Here is a 9662-nt window from a genome sequence, read left to right on the forward strand (position 1 = left end):
AACATTGATACCATATCAAGATAATATTTGCATAATAATCTCATTATCTAGAAAGACAAAATTTTATTAAATATTCTATACAATCAAATTAACAAGAAAAAGATAATATTGAGGAAATAAATTAAATTAAGAAATTATATTTTCCTTCAATCTCCTCCGTTTTGCCTTTCTGGACAAAATGAGATCAAACCCATTTATTCATATTAGTTCAAGTCATCTCCCCCTGAATTAAGAAATTTTCTCCCCCTGAATAAAATCAAGTTAGCACGGGTGTTGTTAGTTTTGTTGTCAACACTTGGGACAACACCTACCAAATGTCATTAACAGTACATTAAACAAAATTACATCAGGATGAGCAGAACATAAATCCTAACAATCTGACAAAGCGAAGTAAGAGAAGCATAGCATACATAACATAAACACTAGATAAAGTGAACATTTAAATTCTCATTCCTTTCATCAGTATCGTCACCCTCCAGCAGTATCGTCACCCTCTTTGGTGCCCGATGGTCCAACAGCTTCAGCTTCAGCTTGAGTTTGATCCCCTTTCTCCCCTTTTTTTTTTTCCAAAATGGACATCGAATTCTAGAACCAGCCTGTAATCTGCAACCAGATTTTCGTAATAGGCGAGATCAGCCTTGGCTTGAAGGATCTTGGTTAGTGCATGATATATCTAGGCTTGGATTTCAGTTGTTATGAGCTTTATAAATCTCGTGGGCGTAGGGGTGGCATAATTTCTTTGGGGATTGTCAGAGACAGTAGGTGCTACACGAGACTCAGATCAGGGTAGATCAACTTTCCTGTTACCTTTGAGGAGGGCAGGGACAATCTTCAGCAGTTTGTTGACATCAGATGATTGCTCGGCAATATCACGAATGAATCCTTGAGATTCAAGGATACCATAAATAAGTGATGGAAATGGCAGCTTGGAGGACTTCATTCCCCCGTCAGCAAACTGGAGTACAGTCTTGAATATCAGTCGTCCAAAGTTAAGTGTGCTATTCCCAATAGCGAACAGTGTCAATGCTTGAAATTTTGTGACCACCGTAGAGTTAGTAGACGGTTTCCAGTTCCGGATAGCAACTTTGTGAAGCACAGAGTAAGGGGAGGTAATATTCACGGCAGAGACGCGTTCTGGGTGTGCAAGAAACTGTTGAATCGGTCCACCTGTCAGGACTGCGATTCCTTCGTTAAGATCTGGTTGAGGGCCTTCATCAATCTAGGGTGTGTTGTAGTAGGCATTGATGACTTTGGGATTGAAATTGTACACCCTGTTGCGTGCAAAAACGCGGCCGTACTTGGCCAACCTTTCAACACCTACGCTCGGTGATAGCTTGGCGTAGAATTCAAGTACTGGTTGTCGGCAGAATGATAGGACTGTAGACACTGTGGAAAGCATACCTCGTGATTTGAGGAAGATTATCATATTATTTTGGAAAAATACATCCATGTCAACATTCCATTCATCAACAAAGGCTTGGTTGACATAGAGGGACCATTGTGAGAGTGCCGTCGTGGTGTAGAACTTGGTGCTAAACCTGCTCTCCAAATCATAGTTGTTGAAGTCAATGTGGTCCGAAATGTCTTCAACATCGGGCACAACACTTGCCATTATCAGAGGAAGCTTTCGTGCCTTCCTTAAGTATGTCATCATAGCTTTTTGAGGATGAGTCAGAAATGTCTGTGTGGGGATTCTCATCCGATTCTTGCATCGCCTCATGTGCGGGCTTGTCATCAGAGGGTTGAGCAGTAGATGCAGGGGTAGATTTTTTGGCTTTCTTCAAATCAGTCAGCACTTGAGCCAAAGACACTTCGTCCTCATCAGACGAAGTTGGCTCCTTCTATTCAGCCTGTGGTACTGTGTCAGAAGAGCTTGAGGAGATATCACCAGATGATGTAGAGGTGGACGTTTCAGTATCTTTTGCCATGGGTTGTTTTCGGGCTACTAGATCGTAATCCGCATCATTAGAGTCGTCGTCGGAAGTATTTTCTGGATCAGCAAGTGACGGTTGAATTGGTGGAGCACCCTTATGGAGAAATCGTTTGTTGGGCGTGGGATCAGGGTTATATCCAGCCTGTCTTTTCGATCGTCTTACCGATGGACGAGGTGGATCTGGAACGAATAAGCGGATGAATTGTCAATGTCTATTGCATTTCCTGGCTCGCCTGGGGCAATCTCTTCCAACAGTATCGGTTGTTCAGCGGCAGGGACTATTTCCAGAGATGGCTCCACTGACGGTGTTGAAGGAGATGTTGTCATAGTAGGGGCAACATCTTCTTTGTATCCCATCTCGCTTCTGATGTCATGTGGATCAAAGCCCTTGCCTGCCATTGAATAGAATATCGAGTAAGGGAACCACAGTGAGAAATTTCAGAAAGAAATATGAAATCACGCAGGGATAATTTTCGAGGATTTGCTGAAGGGTAAGGATGCCGATAAGGTAAATTATGAAATGAAGGCGAGTGGATTAAAAGTTAACCTAGCATAATCATCACAACAGTAACAAAATCAAGGTTTTCCAGTCCATTGATTTGCTTCTAATGGTAAAAAAATAACGGGAAAATAATAAATTAAGCTGCCGTTATTTCCTTCAAGAAATTACCTAGAAAATTGCGTCCAATATCTTTTCAAAATAATTTCCAGAATTAAAACTCACATCTAATTTAACACCACTAAAACATCAAATATCACACATATTCAATTTTTCATAAAATCTGGATTTTCATCAAATTTTCTTTGTCGAAATACTCATGTCCTCATGACACAACAATATTCACAATGTTATGTTTATGTATGGCGTATTTATGCCTAATAACGGAATGTAACAGAAATAGAAGCATGAAAACAAGTATGAGATATGTTCACAAATGAAGTGTTGTCACAAATGTTGGCAACATCTTCCGACACATGTTGAATTCCTAAAAATTTGATTCTTATGTACACATTAGAGACTTATTAACTTTCTGACCATAGAAGAGAAAGCTCCCACACTAGAAGAACTGGCTTCTTTAGGACTCCTCTAGGTAGCTTTTTTCAATTTATTCTATTTTGACTTCTGTATTAAATTCAGAAGAGGTAACTCTCACACTAAAAGTACATTTTTCATTGGACTCTTTTAGGTAATTTTTTCCAATCTTTTCTTCTGATACATAGCATATTCATAATGTATTTTTCTTTTAACTCAATCTTCTCAAATCACCTTTCGTATGGGTCAATGTCGTGGAGTACATGATCATCCTTCAACTACTTTGTGATTTAATCAGATTACTAATAATATCTAAGTGTTTTAAGTTTAAATAGAACAAGAAATTGTACGTTCACCAGAAGATTATGCAACATTTTTCCAACACATCATATCACAGTATGAATGAAATGCAAAATGTCTAAGTCCTAAAAATGCACATGAATGTTAGGTGTTGTCCGATATGTTGTAACATCTGAGAAAACATCTATTAATGTTTAGGCAGAGCACATGCAGAGAGATTTTCTGAGGTTCGAGAATCTCTCAAATTCTAATACTTTTGTGAATATGTCAGCAAGTTGGTTGTTTGTACCAACAAATTCAATTCGAATCAATCATTTTTCCACTAAATCTCGAATAAAGGTTTGTCTAATGTCAATGTGTTTTGTTCGAGAGTGTACTGGATTTTTTGAAATATCAATTGCACTCGAATTATCACAGTACACAAGTAGGGTTTCACTCTTATGTCCATAGTCTCTTACCATTGGCTTCATCCATAAAAGTTGAGAACAACAATATTCAGCTGCCACATATTCAGATTCAGCAGTTGAAAGTGAGATACAATTTTGTTTCCTACTATGCCATGAGATTAAATTATTGCCAAGATAGAAGCAACCCCTGATGTACATTTTCTATCATCTAAATCACCGGCCCAACCAGCATCAGAAAATCCTACCAAATTTGAATTTGTTTCTTGAGTCTACAATAATCCTAAATCAATACTTCCTGCTATGTAACGTAGGATACGCTTAACAGCTTTTAAATGAGAGATTTTAGATTGGCTTGATATCTAGCACACAAGCATACACTAAGCATGATGTCAGGTCGACTAGCTGTCAAATATAGGTGGCTTCCTATGATGCTGTGGTATAGAGTGTTGTCAACATTTTCGGCAACATCATCTTTGCACAATTTTTCACTCGAGCCCATATGTATTCTCATGTGTTTGGTTTTTTCATTTCAAATTTCTGTTGGAAACTTGATTTCGAAAGTTTGACAAATAGAGCGATTAAAGATTGAACTTACTGATCAAAAAGATTGAATAGAACTGATCCAAATATAACTGAAGATTAATGCGTAGACAAGGCAACTGAACTAAACTAACTGAAATGTGTAGTCGACTGGATGATCAGTTGGAACTGACCAGTCCTACTGCAATCAGTTGTGAGCTATCAACTAGTTCCAGCGGCTGTGTCAAACTAATAGTTTGACATGTCATCAGTTAAATAATGTAACTATCAACTGAAAACAGAACAAAAGCATACTGTAACATGTAGTGGGAACGCCGCATATCCGCAATGCTACAATGTACGACTGTCAGAAGGATATTGACATAGCAAACAACTGATAGAAATATTCAAACACATTCATTGTTACCATTGGAAACAAATAGTATAAATAGCCATGAAGAGCAGCTGAGAAAAACAGAGACACATAGAACCAAGTTGCTATTATGTTGAAATTCTCACTAAGCTTTCTATTCATACTCAAAATTTCAAAAGCTCACACTTAGCGTATATATTTATAGCATTCAAAGGCTATAAATTGAGCTTACAAGCACAAACATATATCGTTGAATTATTCGATCTTAAAGAGATCAGTTATGCAAAGTAGTTTGAGATCAGTTGAGAAATGATAAACTGTATTGAAACTAAGAGTTTCAGTTTGGCATTGTTAAGTCCAAAACTGAAGGGGGTCTGTACAAGTCTTGTATTGATCAAAGTTTTTTAGTGCATATCCTATCTTATAGATAGAAGGGGGGACATAAGACTGATTGAAATCTCCGAACATTCATAAATCTTGAGTCTCTAAACCTCAGTTATATTCTATCTGTCAGTCAATTTATTTCCACACTTTCATAATTTGACTGATTGATATTGACATAACAAGATTCCCGAGTTTAGTTTTTCACCAAACTAACTCATCATTTGAAAAAAGGTGTTTAAATTGTTAAGTGTTTATTCAACCCTCTTCTAAACACACTTTCACCTACCAACCGATCCTATCAAGTGATATCAGAGCAGTTGAATCTTGTTTCTGAATATTCCTATCTACAAAATCCGATCATCATGTGTTGGAACTTTTCAAGTTCGCAATCTTGATTTTGATGTTAACAAAACTTGTTATTATGTTTCTAACATATTTACTCAAGTGTGAAGTTGTTAACACAAGAAGCAAGCTGAAACTAAATTCAGAACAAACAGAATTTCTGGCGAGCTTCAGTGTTTTGAAGATATCTCTCAACTGGATAATCCAAATGATAATCCGCCAACTGTATTGATTAGAAATCTCAATTTGGAACAAGTCATATTTCACGTCAGTTGGGTAAAATCGGATGTTATCTAGGTCAAACTGATCGCAACTGATCGTAACTGATATCACGAAGACAACAATCAGTTGGGTTTGAGCAGCTGCGGTATTATCGAAATGAAGCGATTCAGTATGCGTTGGAAAGATAAGACAATGATCTACAAATCATCATCAAAAGTCAAAGTCTGAATCGGAGCTTAAAATGCTGATAAATGACGATGAAGTTACTGGTTCTGCACAAACTGAAATCAGCTAGGCTGATTTCAGCACACTAACTGAAACTGAACTAGACCAACTGAACTGAACAAGCTACTGACCAACTGAACCAGTTTCTGATCAACTAAACCAGACCAACTGAACCAGCTGAACTGAACCAGTTGCTGATCAACTGAACCAGACCAACTGAACCAGCTGAACTGAACCGAACCAGCTGAACTGAACTGAACTGAACTGAACCAGCAGTTGACCAACTGCACTGAACTGAACTGAACTGAACCAGCTGCTGACCAGTTGAACTGAACGACCAGTTGAGTTGACCAGAGTTAACCAGTCGGGAAAATGTCCAGCAAGGCGAATTTGACCGTTACAATTCCAGAAACAGTACAGAAACTTTTTAAACGGTCATATTCTTGTGCCTAACGTATATATCATTGTTGGGGCTTATAAATACAATATCTTGAAAATCAAACAAGAGCTTTTGAAGTGGATTCAAAGCATGAGCAGTTAGCATGAAGAAATCTGCTAGTTGAGAGAACAAGCCCTTGTGTGAGGATACATTTAAGATGTATACTGTAAAGAAAATTCCTCACACACAATCACTCACACATATACAAGAGAGTTGAACTTCAAAGTTTAGTTGAGTGAGTCTTGCACAAAGACAATAAACTTGTGTATGTAGTCTTTGCATATGAGACATTAAACAATATGCTGATTGTGAGGTGATGCCTACAATCTTGAGTGCTAGGAGTTCAGTTTAGGCAGTGGGTAAGTTCCTAGCTGAATGGGTTTGTACAAAGAGTTGTATAAATAAAAGTCTTCTAGTGAATCCTTCCCAAGGGGAAGAAGGGGTGACGTAGGAGCATTTGAAGTCTCCGAACATCCATAAACAAATTCGTGTCTATTTTTTTATTGCATTTACTTATCATTTTCATAGTTTTAAAGATGCATTGTTGAAGCATTTTATGTGTTCTTCAAATACCAAAATATTGCATACCAAGTGTTTGATAAAATGCTTCCACCAAAACATTTTCACTCATTCAACTTGCATAATTTTTAAATACTTTACAAAATATTTAATCCGTTTCTACGAAGGATTATTTCGAGTGTTTTCCGCTTGGTTTGAATACCAAACTCGATTTAATTCATCGGTGTTCAATATTTCAAGAACCGAGCTATTGTAGCTCAACGATTAACCCCCTAATCGATCCTGTCATCATGTCTTCCTTCAACAAAATTCTAATGTTCTCAAGAGAAGAGTTTGACGACTGGAAGATTAGAATGCAGGCTTATCTAGCTGCACAAGATGATGACATGGGGTGTGTCATTACTGACAGACCAATGAGAATACTGAAAGCCAATACTGTTGTGGTCTGATAGGACTCGTTTTTACGTGTTTTTATTGTTGGTTTTGAGTCGCGTTCATGCATCATATTAGTTTGTTTTAGTTGAATTTTGCATTTTTTTAGCATTATTGAGCATTTGACTAATCTCGTGTATTCTGTGGTTATTTTGTAGGAATTGAACCAAAAAGTGGGAGAAACTTTGGCATAATATCGAAGAGGTCTCGCTAGGGCGGTCAAAAGTGACCGCCCCAGCGAGCATTGTGGTCTGGCCGAGGATTATTTTGCGCAAGTGTCTCGCTAGGGCGGTCAAAAGTGACCGCCCCAGCGAAACCAGGGACATGCTCGAGGAAGCTTATTCGAGGACCTCTCGCTAGGGCGGTCAAAATATACCGCCCTAGCGAGAAGCGAGATTGAGAAAGATTTGTTTCCAAATTTCTAGGGACTCTATCCTACACCATAACCTAACACACGAGAGCAGCGGCCGTTTTTCATCTTTTATCAGACTTTTCATCATTTTTCTTGGAGAGGAGGCTAGGAGCAAAGGAGATTTCGAAGACCTCGAGATTTCCACGCGTCGTGGCCGTCATCCATCGTCATCTTTAGTATTTTCATTATTCAGTATTTTATTTCTTACATTGATTGTTGGTTTTTATCATGAATTTCAGTAGCTAAACTCTAGATTTGTTGGGATTTGAGGGGATCCTACCCCGTACTCGGTGTTTAACATTATTTCCCGACGTTTTTATTAGTGATTTGTTTATGCTATTGTTCTTTCGTGTTTCAATCGAAGCCTAGCTAACTTCCTTTGATTATTTCATGTTGTTGATGAGTTCGATAGAATAGTTAACAATAGGATCAAATAGTATAAACCACGGATTTACAATTTTAGTAGATATACGGAATTGGGTACGTGTCGATAGTGATAGTTCACTCGAATGAAAGCTAGTGGATTCCATAGAATGTAATGCAATCTTGAACTGTTAAATATTTGAGGACACTTGAGTACTGCATGTTTATGATTAGTATTAATATAGCTCGACAGAGTATATTAATTAGTTTAGGGAATTCCGTCGAATGCACGAGTAAAAGTCGAGTGTGATTATGTAAACACGAGTGGTAGGTGAACTGCTAATTCCCAACAAATTCATTTCTCATTTGATTTCATCCAAATTAATCATTGCGTTCTTGAACACGTTTTCTTTGAATTTTAATTATTTTAATTGTTTACTTTACATTAGTTTAATCATCAACTCAATTTATCGTTGCTAAAGAAATTTTACTTGAAAATAAAAATAGTGTAACGCAGTCCTTGTGGAACGATACTCGTATTCACTTACGTTTATTATAACTTGACTATCGTGCACTTGCGATATTTAAATCGAGCTTTCATTTATAAAATAAATTTTGGGATTATTCACTGTGCAAGTTTTGCTCGATCAAGTTTTTGGCGCCGTTGCCGGGGACTGTTGATTCACAATTTTTTATTTTTCATTTAAATTCTTTAGGATTATTTATTTTATTGTTATTTGATACTCTCATTGTGTTGCAGATTTTTCTTGTGGTGCATGCGAAGATCACTCGAGTTTAAGCTTGAGCCTTTTGACCCCGAGATCGAACGCACAGCTAGACGTCGACTACAGCAGCAAAGAGCGAAGGAAAGAATGGAAGGCGATCAACAAAGAGAGGAGCCAAGGCGTATACCGATGTTGGATTATGCACAGCCGTCTCTTGATGGAGCACGTCCAAGCATCGTAAGACCAGTCATTCGAGCTAATCAGTTTGAGATCAAGCCATCTATCATTCAGATGATTCAGAACACTGTCCAATTTGGGGGAAGTGTACTTGACGACCCTAATTCTCATATAGCTGACTTTCTTGAAATTTGTGATACTTTTAAGTTTAATGGCGTGTCTGATGACGCTGTTCGTTTGCGTTTATTTCCATTTTCACTGAGAGATAAAGCTAAGTCGTGGTTAAACTGTTTGCCTGTAGGGTCTATTACTACATGGGAAGATATGGCAAAGGCGTTCCTGATCAAGTACTTTCCTCCGTCGAAGACTATGAAGCTCAGAGCCGACATTACTACTTTTGCTCAATATGAGCAAGAGTCACTTTACGGGGCATGGGAGCGCTACAAGGACTTGTTGAGGATATGTCCACACCATGAGCTGCCTCTTGGGTTAGTTGTTCAAACTTTCTACTACGGTCTGCTTACTCCTAACCGAACTATGATAGATGCCGCTGCTTGTGGTAACTTACTGAGAAAGACGGCGGAGGAAGGATATGAGTTATTGGAGGAGATGGCTGCTAGTAGCTATCATCCTCAGTCTGATAGGCAGATACGAGGTGCTGGAGTTAATCAAGTTAATGATTTGTCGGCGGTTTCAGCACAGTTAGAGGCTTTGAATAGAAAGATTGAGGGGATGAGCATGAGTGGGTCGGCTATGCGTCTGCAAGAAATTTTCTGTGATAAGTGTGGGGGTGAGCATGATGTGCAGGATTGCCAAGATGGCAATCCATTCTATGTGCCTGAGGGAGCACCGGTAAA

The 9662-nt window shown here is 38.3% G+C and overlaps 1 non-coding gene across 1 annotated transcript; it reads right to left on the minus strand.

The window, feature by feature from the left end:
* Positions 1-9177: 9177 nt before the first annotated feature.
* Positions 9178-9284, minus strand: LOC142552446 (small nucleolar RNA R71). Its single transcript, XR_012821777.1, has one exon. It is a non-coding gene; the product is annotated as a small nucleolar RNA R71 (small nucleolar RNA).
* Positions 9285-9662: the final 378 nt, after the last annotated feature.

Source organism: Primulina tabacum, chromosome 7 (assembly GCF_025594145.1).
Source record: "Primulina tabacum isolate GXHZ01 chromosome 7, ASM2559414v2, whole genome shotgun sequence".
Taxonomy (NCBI): Eukaryota; Viridiplantae; Streptophyta; class Magnoliopsida; order Lamiales; family Gesneriaceae; genus Primulina; species Primulina tabacum.